Here is a 14,191-nt window from a genome sequence, read left to right as displayed (position 1 = left end):
AGCACTCTGGCATCATGACCTGAGCCAAAGGCAGACACTTAACCGACTGAGCCACTCAGGTGCCCCAGTAGTGTGTCTTTATTAAGAAAATTTCTTAAATTTAATAAAATTCATTTTACCAAATAGTTCTTTTATGGTTTTTGCTTTTTGTGTTTTAAGAAATCTTTGTCTATCCCAAAGCCAAGAAGATATTCTTGTATGTTCTCTCTTACAAACCTGATTGTTTTAACCTTTACACTTAGGTTTAGGCATGGCATATGGTAAGGTTCCTCGTTCATTTTATTTTCCATATGGAAACCCATTTTGTCAAACATTGTTTGTTGAAGAAAAGATTATCCTTTCCCTGTGGTAAGCCCCTAGTGCCTTTGTTGCAATTCAGATGGGTATTTATTCGTGGGTCTGTTTTTGGGCTCTTCTGTTCCATTGGGCTGTTGTTGTGCCAGTGCCCCACTCTTCTAATTACTGTAGCTTTAAATCCTCCAATTATGTTCTTCACAAGTGCCTTGGTTTTTATTGGTATTTTGAATCTCAATAAAAATTTTATAGTCAACCTGTCAGTTTCCTAAATAGATAACCTTCTTTATAGCGAGCAAGTTTTTTAAAAAAGCAAGTTTAATATTATTTATTTAATATTTATATTGGCCAGCTTAATATCAGATCTATAGATAAAATTAGGTATATTGGACATTTTTCAGTATTGAGAGTTTCAGAATCTCAGAATTTTATTTTGTGTATGGAGGTCTTATACATCTCTGTTAACTTTTTAAGCGAGGGTAATGATATTGTGGTTATGTTTTTGATTGGTCCTTATAATTTATAGATTCACACTGGAGTATTTACAGATGCAGTGATACAGTTTTGGGGGTTTACTTTTAATAATACAAAGGAGGAAGGGGAGGAATAGAGAAGGGGCAGTATAGATGTAACCAGATTGACTATGATTTGATTATTGTTGAAAATAGGTGATTTGTAGGTTAATAATTATATTATTCTTTTTACTTTTCTGTGTGTTTGCAAATTTTCATAAAAATAGGTATAAGAAATGTAATGACTGTAGTAGGTTGATACACATATAAAATTCCAGAAGTTCATCATAATATTTAAAAATTCCTCTGGGTATCAGGTCATTACTCTGAAAATCATTTATAAATGAAAGAATCAACCATTTAATGTTTCTCTGCACAGATTATATTCCAGGATAACCAAATAATTAAGAGGGAAAGTTTACCTATGTGGAAGAATCACAGCTGATAAGAAATGTTGAGAAAATAATAGGATTAGAAACTCACCACAGTGCAACTTCTTTTTTTTTTTTTTTTTTTTAAAGATTTTATTTATTTGACAGAGAGAGAAAAGTCACAAGTAGGCAGAGAGGCAGGCAGAGAGAGAGAGGGGAGAAAGCAGGTTCCCTGCGGAGCAGAGAGCCCGACGCGGGGCTCGATCCCAGAACCCTGGGATCATGACCTGAGCCGAAGGCAGAGGCTTTAACCCACTGAGCCACCCAGGTGCCCCCACAGTGCAACTTCTGATGAAATAAGGGATCAAGATAATGATCAGTAAGTGACTACTGAAGCCACTAGGTGAAAAATCTTTTGGGACATTATTTTTGTGTGAACTGTAAGCCTGAAGTAGCTAAGTTTCTGCAAAATGGCATTTATTTTTCATCTGAATTCCATGTGGGTCTTTTAATCCTTTTTGAACAAAATAGAATCACATTGCAGCATTTTACTTAGTATTTTTTTAAAATTACCAAAGTAAACTGATGCTCATGAAAGATGAAAACAATACAATATGTATGTAAGTGAAAACCTCCTTTGAAAATTAAACTTTTATTTCATGTCCCTCTCCAGAGATAGCTGCTGTTAACACTGTTTAATCTTGTAGATCTTGTTCTGTGTGTTTACAAACATAGACTTTTTAATATTGGAAAATGAATTGTCTTTTCTGTCAGTTTGCCTCTACTATGGGCTCTGTTTCTACTCACGGGACAGGAAAACAACCTGGAGCATGTCAGAAAGTTTAACATCTGGTGTGCTCTTTATACTCATCTTTTCACTTGTGAGGGTCCAGTCATCTTGGGGGGCATTTACAGTTTGCAATTAGGTCATACCGGTGTGAGTTTTATGTGGTTGTAGATTGTATTCAGCTGAAAGAGTTGGATTCCTTGGGTTTTGTAGGACTCTTTAGAGTCCACATTCTAGGGTTTTCTTTGGATTTTGACCCGGTCTTGCAGACCACTAGAAACTCCCCAGATTACATCAACTTCTCCAGGTCCTCTGAAGGCCCACTCTGTCCTTAGCTAGGAGATGCTGATTGACTTAGATGGAGTCTAGCCTTGGAAGGGAAAAGGAATAGAAAGGCCTTTTGGTCTGGTTTGTGCTTACCTGACAGCAGACAAAGGAGTATGCACACCTTCACTCACCTCCTATTTCCTCCTGCAAGAGAACACTACCTTTCTAATAATTCTTTTCAGGTGATGGAGTGTGCAGAAAGTTCAGGGGATTAATCAAGACTAAATCTTTACTATTTAGTCTTTACTACAATACGTGATATACATAGAAAAGTGCGGTATCACTGACGCTGCTCTCTGGGGGTTTGAAATCTAGTGTAGTTAAAAGAGCACGTGTGTAATGATTTTAACACAAGGTAGGAAATGATTGATTCCAGAAGAAAAATATACATAAGGTTTATAAGGGTGCGAATGTTTCTAGCTTTTTATTTTTACAGGCATGGGGATTGGAGGAGGGGTTTATATCTCAACCTTTTAAATCGTTAAGAAAGGATAGAACAAATTTAGAAAGCTCAAATCTTAGCTTTTAATGATCAAGGAAGTAAGGAATTAAATTGCCTTGTTATAGGCAAGCACTATAACAAGGACTAATTGATAGTTGCTTTTTTTTGTTTTTACAATAGTCCAGTGGAAAGAGTCATCTGATGTTTAGTTTGATAATTATAATACAGCCTCTGTTAGATTTCAGGATTGTTAGGAATATTAGGAAATTTAATTCTGTCAGTTAACTGTTACCTACCATCTAATATATCAGAGAGTATTAGTGTTAAAAGTAAATTGCTTCTTATTAACTTTTCTCAGAGGACATATTTAATATACCACCTCCCCATCCATTTTTACTCATAGTGTTATGTCAATTAATATGTTTGCTGCAAATATGTTAAACTATGAAAGCAAACAACAACATTGTAAAAAATCGAAGTTCCATATTACAGCAGATCACTTTGTTTTGTGTCTATTTCCTTCCAGTTCTTTGCAGATGCATACTTTTTTTAATGTGTAGTTTCTTACAGACATTGTACTAGTCAAGACTGCATTTTCCCTTTTACCAAGTCTAAAATTCTGCCCTTTTCTAAGACCTTAACATTTCAGGTGAGGATATGGCAGTCAGTTTAAATCTGCTTAATCTGGGACGCCTGGGTGGCTCAGTTGGTTAAGCAGCTGCCTTCGGCTCAGGTCATGATCCCGGCATCCTGGGATCGAGTCCCACATCGGGCTCCTTGCTCCGCAGGGAGCCTGCTTCTCCCTGTGACTCTGCCTTCCACTCTGTCTGCCTGTGCTCGCTCTCGCTCGCTCTCTCTCTGACAAAATAAATAAATAAAATCTTTAAAAAAAAAAAAAAATCTGCTTAATCAGGTTTAAAAAGTAGTTAATAGTCAACTAAGAGACCTACACATATTTATTTCAGAGTTTTGAAGGTAAATAAGGATAAGACAGAAAAGTGGAAATGGATAGCATATGAGTCCTCCTGCAAAATCTTAAAATGTAAAGGGAGTAAATTTTATCTTAAAGTGTAGATATAATAATTATTTCAGTGAAGAAATGTTGTATGGTAGTTTTCTAAATAATCTGTGGTTCAGGATCCATCTAAACATATTTGAACTAGTGTTCCGATAGTTGTGAACTTGTTTGGCCTACTTGGTTACACAAAAGCAACCTGGCAGTTAACCCAAGTTTTAATAGGTCAGAACAACTGCCTATTTTATAAAGGGATTATACTGCAAAAAGAGGAATACTTGTGGCCTTAAAAATTGATATATGTTTAGTGGCATTTTACATGGGTCCGGTGGCATTGTCATATTTGTACATAAAAGTTTTAAGTTATTAAATAAGTCATGAGCTAGCCCCTACGCCTGTTATTTCATACTACTACTTAATAACAGGTCCCTGGAAATTTTTATCACTAATAAAATTCTGTACTTCTAGGTTGATACGTTTTATTCATTCATTCTCGCCCTCCCTTTCCTTTCCATTTCTCTCCTTCCCTCTCTTCTCCCCTTCCTCAGATCCAGCTCAGAAATTTACATATACCCAGGGGCACCTGGGTGACTCAGTTGGTTAAGCGACTGACTTTTGGTTTTGGCTCAGGTCCTGATCTCATGGGTTGTGGGATGGAGCCCTACATCAGGCTCCATGTGCCCAGTGAGAGTCTGCTTAGGTATTTTCTTGTTCTGTTCCATCCCTCACTTGCTCGCTCCCTGTCTGAAATAAATAAGTAAAATCTTGGGGAGAAAAGAGAAATTTACATACACTTGTCTTTTTAAAACGGGCCAATCCACAAAGGACCAAATTTAATTTATCTTCTTTGGACAAATGTTTGACGCTTAGAAATTATGCCTTTTTTTAAAACTCAGTATAGCACATGAAATAATTGTCCAAAAGGGAAAGAATGCTTTCATATTCTTTTGGACATTAAACTAACTTTTGCCATCCAGAGCAGACATAGAGCCTCTTGGGGCCATATAGTAATAGTGTTAGGCTTGAAAGTTGCAGTTGAATTCCTAGAACATGAATTATCATCTACATTTTTCTTCAGTTTCCTTGAAGAAACAGAAAATGAAAAGATAGCTCAGAAGTTACAATACTTCAGTAATAAAATACCAAAAAACAAAAAAGGTTACAAACTACCTGCTCTGGTGGTGTGGCCTTTATCTATTGATGGATCAAATTGTTCTTTAATGTCTTATCTTCCCCAAAGATACTTAATTTTGTCCTCACCAAAGAGAGACTTCTTTGGTCAATGAATGTGGTAGGAGAATAATGGTCCTTCAAGATGTCCATTCTCTAACTCCCAGAACCTGTGATTATATTAGGTTGATTGGCAAAGAGGAATTACAGTTGGGAAGGTTTTCTTGGATTATCGGGGTGGGCCCAGTGTGATCAATTACTAGGGTCTTTGTAAGGGAAAAGGGAGGCAGAAGAGATGGCAGCTTGAGAAGCAGATGGCCTGCTGCTGGGTTTGAAGATTGAGGAGGGGAGCCATTAGCCAAGGAAGGTGAGAAGCTTTGAGAAGGTTGTAAAGGCAAGGAAACAGTTTTTGCTAAAGTTTCCAGAGAGGAACGTAGCCCTGCTGACACCTTGAGTTTAGCCCAGTGGGGTTGGAACTGGGAGAGAATAAATTTGTGTTTTTTTCATTCCATTAAGTTTGTGGTCATGTGTTTTAGAAGCCATAGCAAACTAATACGTGGTATATCCGTTTAGTTTTTCACTAACAACATGAATTTTATATACTGATTAATTGAATCCTGATGTGAATGACAATGTGATTTCCTGTGAATGTTAATTCTGGTTTATTCAGAAGTTTTTTTGTTGATAATATGTTGGGCATTGACGTGTGGACCTTGGCTTACCCAGGGGTCTTTTTGTTTGCTACCTCCTGGGACTGGTGAGAAGTTCACTGTGGTTCAAGAATAGGGAGTATGTCTACAGTGAGGATGGAATGGGGGATGAGGGTAGAGAAATAGGAAGTTAGAAAGGAAAATTGGTACTGTGCAATGTGGCAAGAGATGTCACCTTCAGAAGCCTGGTTTCCCCTCCACATGTTTTTCAGTATTTGTGTGATTTGTGCCTGTATTAATAAATGCTGTAAGTTGGAATTTTAAGAAGTTTTTATCATCAGTATGACTTGCGCTGTATAGAGTTGTAAGCAGTCATTGCATTTTGCTACAGAACGTCTCATGGAGTGGCTTATCCATGATAAATGTACAAAGGATTCAGTGGCAAAAAGGAGGGCATTTAGACAAACACTGAAAAGAAGTAAGCATTTCTGTCTGATATTTCCTGGCCATCTCTGATAAACTTGCTTTGTTCCTTTGTGCCTTTTCTGGGATGAGACATTGTGGAGGCCCAGCAAAGATTAGGAGGCTAGAAGAGGTTGGGGGGGAAAAGTCAGAGGCATAAATAAATAAGAGCTGTACTGCCAATTTTAAAAAAATCTGTTTTTTGTGTTTTTGAATCAAGCAGATCACATGCTAGCTATCTCAGCTTGTGTGCGCTATGGAGGGATCAGTGTTTGAAACAGAGAATATGGAGAGGCATGTGATTATTTCTAATGGTGAGTTCTAGAATAACTCAGGGGAATGAGCTGGAAGGATTTTGGAGGAGAGAAAATGTGGAGAGAGTAACAGTCCTGAAGGAACAAGAGGGTTTATTTTGGGAGTTTATGAGCAGTTCTAACACAGAGAGGGTTGCAGCTGACATCATCTGGAGACCTGAGAAGGGAATAATTCAGCAGTGACAGTGAGGAACAAGGAGGTCCACCTCACCACCAGGACTTGGTCATCTGTGACATGGGAGAGGAAAACAGATGTCATTTGAAAGGACTGGAGTTAGAGCAGAACTTCTAGAGGAGAGTGGGGTTTAATTGGGTGCAAGCAAGGCAAAGAGAGTGTGCAAGAATATATTGAGGAAGTGGGAGATTTTGTTAATGATAGCACTATGAGTTCCAGAGAACACAGTTAAAGGAGTTTGGAAATTGGGAAAGGAAGGGAAAAGGGATCAATGTAGGGCTATAAAGAGTGTGTAAGGACAAGAATCCAGGTAATTGTGTGTTGGAGGGGGGAGGAGGGTCTTGGGCCTCTTTTAGTAACTGATATAAAAGGAAAGTAGGGCATAATGGGATTAGTCTTGATGGTTTCTAAGGCAGGTTATTGTAAATATTGAGGGAGAGAGATTTGCGAAAGGCAAATTTATCAAGAGCAGCCAGACATACGTGGATTTGCATTGTTTCTGTTGCTGTCCTACAAATTACCACTTAATGACATAAAAATGTATTGTCTTACAGTCAGTTCTGAAGCTCAGAAGTGCCACATGGGTCTCACTGGGCTAAATTCAAGGTGTCAGCAGGGGTGCATTGTGCATTCCTTTCTGGAAAATTCCTTCCTCTTTTTCCAAGGAGAATCTGTTTCTTGTGTTTTTAAGCTTCTTGAAGCCTCATATTCCTTGTGTTATGGCCCCTTTCTTCCACCTTCAAACCCAACAACATTGTATCTTTCTGACCCTTTTTCTCGGTTTCATAAATTCTCTGACCACAGCCAGGAAAGGTCTCTGGTGTTTCTTGTTTGCTTGATTGTTTTAATTTTTTCAATTTTATTTCCAGTTCAGTTAACATGCAGTGTTGCGTTAGTTTCAGGTGTACAAGGGAGTGACTGGAGACTTCCACACAGCACGCTGTGCTCATCACACAAGTGCGCTCCGGGATCCCCTTTGCCTCTTGCACCCATCCCACCTCCCCTCCCCTCTGTGAACCACCAGTTTGTTCTCTAGAGTCAAGGGTCTGTTTCTTGTTTGTCTGTCTCTCTTCCCTCCCTCCCTCTGCCCCTCTCTCCCTCTCTTTTAACTTTGGCTCATTTGTTTTGTTTCCACATATGAGTGAAGTCATATGGTAGTACGGTATATGAAGTCATACGGCATTTGTCTTTCTCAGATTTAGCATTATACTCTATAGCTCCATCCATGTTGTTGTAAATGGTAAGATTTCATTCTTTTTTATGGCTGAATGATATTCCAGTGTGTGTGTGTACACCTCTACATACATATGTATATACTACATTTTCTTTATCACTTCATCTATGAATAGACACTTGGGCTGCTTCCATAATTCAGCTATTGTAAATAATGCTGCTGTAAACATAAGGGTGCATGTATCTGAAAGGTCCTCCACTTTTAGAGACTCACATGATCGCACTACACCCACAGGTAATTCAGGATAATCTCCCCATCTCAAGATCTTTAACCTTAATCACATCTGCGAAGTCCTTTTTTGCCATGTAAAGTGACATTTTACAGTCTCTAGAGATTAGGGCATGAATGATCCTTTTAGTGGCGCCATTATTTTGTCTACCACAGGGTCCCCTCTATCTTCCTTTTGAGCCTAGTAAAGAGTCCTGGTGTGGGGGCAGGAGGGCTGTGGAGTGTAGCTTCAGGGTTGTGGTAACTGGTTCCTGTGTAATTAAGGACTCAGACTTCAGTTCTGTACCTTCAGATCTTCTGTAGGACTCAGTGGAGGCTGGGGACAGGCTCAGCCCTCAGGCTCCTCTCTGACAAAGGAATAAGATGCTCCTAATATTCTGTGGACCAGAATAGTCCGCTACATGAGTAGGGATCTCAGGCATTATTTGAAGAAATACATTAATTGAATCATTGGAATAGTCTTTTGTGTCCTACTAAGAATGTTGTACTAGTTTTTAAATATTTCTTTATTTAATGAAGCTTCAAAAATACTTCACATTTAGACCTTTGAAAGACAATAGTTCTGGCTGTTTGTTTTTTGTCTGGAGCCAAAATTTCGTCTGGTTTATAGTTCAAGTTTGCTTTGGGGTGTGTTTCTTGTTCTTACTGTCAGTTCTCAGTTTCAGTTAGTTTCAGAAACTCCTATATAGAGAGGTAAGAATGTTCTTCATCTTGCTAATATTTTATCTCCATTCTACATAGGGGTAGGCTAATGTTCCCATTTAGTATTGAGTAAGTTAAGAACTATTTAATTTCATCTTTACTGATATGTTAATTAATTTAAAAAGTATTTGAATCTTCACAAGTTAAAATTGTTCTCTTAAGAATAATTATCTTTTTAGTTATGATACAAACATTGAGTGATCTGCAGAAGCAAGTTAGAGTTTTTCATAAATCATGATAAACGTAGTGAGGATTACTGCTTGGATTTTGTATTATCCCAGTCAGTTAAGTTTCAGCACTACTTTTAATTAATGTTAGTAGATCCATCAGCTCCAGAAATAATCTGTGATATCAGATTTAACTGACCTAAATTCCAAAGTAGGTCAGTGGGTCAGTAGGTTATTAGGTTAGAAAAAGATCTATTGTAGTTTCCATTTCTTAAACCCAAGTTCCTGAGTTAATCATTTAAAATTAATTATTTAAAGATTATTGATATTTAGGTGAAATTAAAAGTGTTTTCTTTAAACTATGGCAACAGTACATAGGAAAATAGCCCCTGTTGCTCTTATTTTTTAACAATAACATGTTATTTTGTTACTCATACTTTGTTTTCTGGAGTGGATAAACATGTAATTTATGTTCCTGAAGTATCAGGGCTCTAATGTTGGACAATTAAAAAGAAAAAGGCAGCACTTCAGTTTTTCTAATTATAATAATCATGCATGCTCATGCAAGAAATTTTAGAATGTACTAAAGAAGAATATTAAAAATTCATAAGCTACTTAACTACAGTTTTACTTTTGGCTTATTTCGATTTATGTTTGATATATCTTGGTGCCACTGTTAACTGCTATTATTAGATGCTTAAATTCTTTCTAACTTTACACAGATTTTGCACAGTAGTGCAATGAATACAGAATTTGGCTATACCTTTGATTGATCCAGTAATTTTACTTTGAGAAAAAAGGGAACAAAGGGTATAAATATTTTCAGGCTATTGATACATCTCACTAAACTTTCTCTCATCAAACTTTAAGGAAGGGGTTTCCAGTTTACTCTCTTAAAGCAGTACTCAGTGTCTGTTTCATATCTCCTTCACCAAAGGTATCAAATTCTTTTGTTATTAAATACAATGGACATTTTAGAGTCATTGTCTCATCTGCACTGCAATATTAACATTGTCAAATTCTAAAAACATTCCTTTCCTTTAATTTTAGGGATAGCTAATCCTTCTTGGCTTTCTTCTGTCTCTTTGATCCTTTGCCATCTCATCTAATTGATAATATTTGCACTAATCATATTTAAAATTCATTAGCTCAGAGTCCACAGTCTGTCATGGTTTGTCTCCCCATCCAATTTCCCCCAACTCTGAGAAACAAACTGAGGGTTTTGGAGGGGAGTGGGGTGGGATGTTGGGTGAGTCTGGTGGTGGGTATTATGGACGGCATGTATTGCATGGTGTACTGGGTGTGGTGCATAAACAATGAATTCTGGAAAGCTGAAAAGAAATTTTAAAAAAATAAAAAAAAAATTCATTTGCTGTTTTCTATATGCTGTCCTAAACATGGAACATATTTAATCCTCAGAACAACGGCATGTACCTACTGTCATATCTCCTTTTTAAAAATGAAAAAAAAAAAAAAAAACGATGCGTAGAGATGAACTGACTAGTCTGAGACCCACAGCTGATAAAGGGACTGAGCTATAATACATACCTAAGAAATCTGTTTTCAGAGCCCATTTCTTTTTTTATTTGTTTGATTCTTATTTAAATTAAAGATTATTTATTTACTTATTTATTTGACAGAGATCACAAGTAGGCAGAGAGGCAGGCAGAGAGAGAGGGGAAACAGGCTCCCCGCTGAGCAGAGAGCCTAATTCAGGGCTTGATCCCAGGACCCTGTGATCATGACCTGAACCAAAGGCAGAGGCTTAACCCACTGAGCCACCCAGGTGCCTCTGATTCTTATTTAAATTACTTAAAAATTTTGTTTTATTGAAGTATAGTTTACACACTGTGTTACATGAATTTCAGGTGTGCAGCATCGTGATGGACAGTTCTATACATTATGCTGTGCTCACCAAAAGAGTAACTACTATTTGTCACCATACGGCACTGTGACAACACCATTGACTGTATTCATTTTGTAACTGGAATCCTGTATCTCCTATTCCCCTTCCCCTATTTTGCACATCATTTGATGGGCACCTCTACCTCTGGCAACTACCAGTTTGTTCTTTGTATTTATGGGTCTGTTTCTGTTTTTTCTTTTTTATTTGTTCATTTGTTTTTTAAGCTTCCATATATGTAAGTGAAATCATATGGTATTTGTCTGCTTATTTCACTTAGGTTAATGCCCTTTTGGTCCATCCATATTGTCACAGATAGCAACATCTTTCTTATGGCTGAGTAATATTCCATTTCCCAGTACCATCTATTGAAGACACTGTCTATATTCTCTCCTCCTTTGTTGTAGATTAATTAACCATATATGCATGGGTTTTTTGCCTTTTTTTTTTTTTTTTCCTGTGTTCTCCGTTCTGTTCCATTGATCTCTTTGTCCATCTTTGTGCTGGTATCATATTGTTTGGATAACTATAGTTTTATCATATATCTTGAAATCTCTGAAAATGATATCTCCAGCTTTGTTCTTTTCTCAAGATTGCTCTGGCTATTTGGAGTCTTTTGTGGTTCCAGGATCATGCCAACATGTAGTTGGCATCATTTGTTCTAATTCTGTGAAAAATACGACTGATATTTTGATGGGTATTAAACTGAATCTCTGGATTCAGTTTAGGGGTAGTATGGATATTTTAACAATATTAATTCTTCCAATCCATGATCATGGAATATCACTCAGTTTGTGTCATCTTCAGTTTTTTTCATTAATGTTTTATAGTTTTCGAAGTATAGGCAGAGCTCATTTCTTTAAGTTCCTTGCTCTGCCTCCTTCCCATTTTATTAATCTTCTGGATTCTGAAATATGAATTTTTTATCAAGTGTCAGCCTTAGCCTTTCTTATATGTTTTTCTTAGACTATCCCATCAGTGTCTTTAATTTACATATTTATTTTGATGGTTCCCGATTTACATCTTCATCCAGTTCTATCTTGAATGCTAAGCTCACTTCTACCCATCCACTGGATGTTTTTCCTCTTGCATATCTCTTAGGTATCTCATACACAATATGTATAAAACTGAATCCATCATCTGAAATATATATGAGGTATCTGTAACATAGTGATTAAGAGCATAGTTCAAGCTGAACTATCTATGTTCATATCTTACCTTTATTGCTTAGTTTACCTATAGTCTTTGTGTTTTAGCTTCCTCATCAGTAAAATGGAGCTAATAATAAAGAGTTTACCTCATATGATTATTGAGAGTATTAAATGAGAGAAGACTGAGGAATGAGGGGCACACAATAAGTGTTCAATAAATAGTAGCCACTGCTTTCAATGTCATTAGTTCTCATTTTCCTCCAGCTTATTCTTCCTGTTTCCTATCCAACCCGTAGATATGTCCAAGCCAAAATTTGGATGATACTCTCAACTGCTTCCTGAAATGCACTTCTGGTTATTAATCACCAGGTTCTGTGTAGTTATCTTAGTATATTTATCAAAATTCTTTTTTTTTGTTTTTTTTTGTTTGTTTGTTTTAAAGATTTCACTATTTATTTGAGAGAGCGAGAGCAAGTGTGTGCAAGTGGGGGCTGGGGCAGAGGGAGAGAGACAAGTAGACTCTCCAATGAGTGAGGAGCCTGATGAAGGGCTCAGTCCTAGGACCCTGAAATCATAACCTAAGTTGAAGTCAGACGCTAACCGACTGAGCCATTCAGGTGCCCCATTTATTGAAATTCTTTAATTTATATGACCCCTGCCTCATCATTTTGCCGAAACTATTATAATAACCTACTTCTCTTAGTCTCCCTAACTCTAGTCTTGCCTTTCTCATTTCATTCTCTATATTGTAGTCAGAATGATACTTTAAAAGAACAAATCTATTAATTTCACTTCCCTGCTTAAAGTTACTTCAGTGTTTTCATGTTGCCATTGAGGGGCAGGTGATTTTTTTTTTTTTTTAAACTTCATGTGACCTTTCATTATATACATACCTCATCATTCTTACCTCTTACCCCCAGTTTTTACCCTACCTTGTCCCTAGGATTTTGCTCTGATGATACTGAACTACTTAGAGTACCCCAAAATTATAGTTATTACTTATGTCTCCAGACCCTTGCATTTACTGTTCTTTTGGCATCACCGTTCTCTGTCTCTCAGCCTGGTGAATTTTATTCATCCTTTGGATCCCAGTTTAGGGATTACTTCTTCCAGCAGGCTTCCTCAACCTTTGTGTCCCTCGTATGTATTCACAGAGCATTTTGTGCATGCCTCTGGGAAGTGCCTCAATTGCAGTTGCTGTGTCTGTTTTGCCATTTTAAAACTACCATAACATAGTGTTGGACACTTGTATTGGTGCTCAGTAAATATTTGCTGAACGATAAATATGTGAAGTATAATTTTTAAGGAGCCACTGATATTTATAACAAGTTTTTAAGTTTCTTTGATTTCTAGCCAGGAATAATTTTACATTTATTAGCCATGTATTTTCTTTATGCCTCATTTAGTTACAGTTTTTGCTCATTTTGGAGTTTGGATTTTATTTTGTTTTACTTTTTAAGTTAGCAATAATCGCGCCTCAGATAAACCTCATTGGCTACGATACTGCCACTGTGCAAAGCTTGTTTTACTTTTTTCAAATAAGTCTCAGTTTTAATAATAGCCTTTACACAGTTGCTACTGAAAATTGAAATAGCACACCAAAAAATTTTATTACAGTTCAGTTTTTGAAAACCAGAAAATCTGGCCTATGCACCCTGCCAATTATGCTCTAACCAAACCACCCAAAGTTTTCTGTGTATTTCTTTTGCACAAGTTACTTAGCTTCCAATTTTTGATGATAGGTTTTATCTTAATAACTTCAAGCTTCTCAAACACAATGGCCACATTCGAAACCTATTAGTGCTTCCTTAGGTCAAATCAAAATGTGGAAGTATATTGAGGTCATTCAAATGTAAACTATAGGATTCCTCACAAATTACTGGTATCAAGGTAGAAAAGATTAAAAAAAAAAAAAGACAGCTTATACCATAGATTATCAAAATATTATATAGTTTGCCCTAACGTAGAACAGCTTTCCCAAGTTGCTACATAATGATTCTAAAATTGCTAGCAAGAAGGAACAGTACAAGAATAAAGTTTACCTTTACATTGGTTCTGTGTCATAATTATTTTCCATGCTGGTATCCTCAGGAAGATCTTTATGATACAGGCAATAATGATGGCTATATCTAAATCTTTGAACACTTCTGATTCAGCCTCAGTTTCCTTCTGCTTAGATCTTTTTGAAGTGTGCACTGCTGGTTGTGGTAGCGCTGGTATTCGATCAGTAGCGCTGGTATTCGATCAGTCACATCATCCTTCCATCCTTTCTTTCTGAGCTGTTAAC

The 14,191-nt window shown here is 36.9% G+C and overlaps 1 protein-coding gene and 1 pseudogene across 6 annotated transcripts in view; one reads left to right on the top strand and one right to left on the bottom strand.

Annotated features, from left to right (window-relative positions):
• Positions 1 to 14,191, top strand: part of CLOCK (clock circadian regulator) — a 131,959-nt gene that overhangs the window by 32,961 nt on the left and 84,807 nt on the right. The window lies entirely within an intron of this gene.
• LOC123392071 lies at positions 13,339 to 13,425 on the bottom strand (annotated as a pseudogene).

Source organism: Mustela putorius, unplaced genomic scaffold, assembly GCF_011764305.1.
Source record: "Mustela putorius furo isolate JIRA1106 unplaced genomic scaffold, ASM1176430v1.1 tig00000430_pilon_pilon_pilon, whole genome shotgun sequence".
Taxonomy (NCBI): Eukaryota; Metazoa; Chordata; class Mammalia; order Carnivora; family Mustelidae; genus Mustela; species Mustela putorius.
This window is presented reverse-complemented; position numbering and strand designations above follow the sequence as displayed.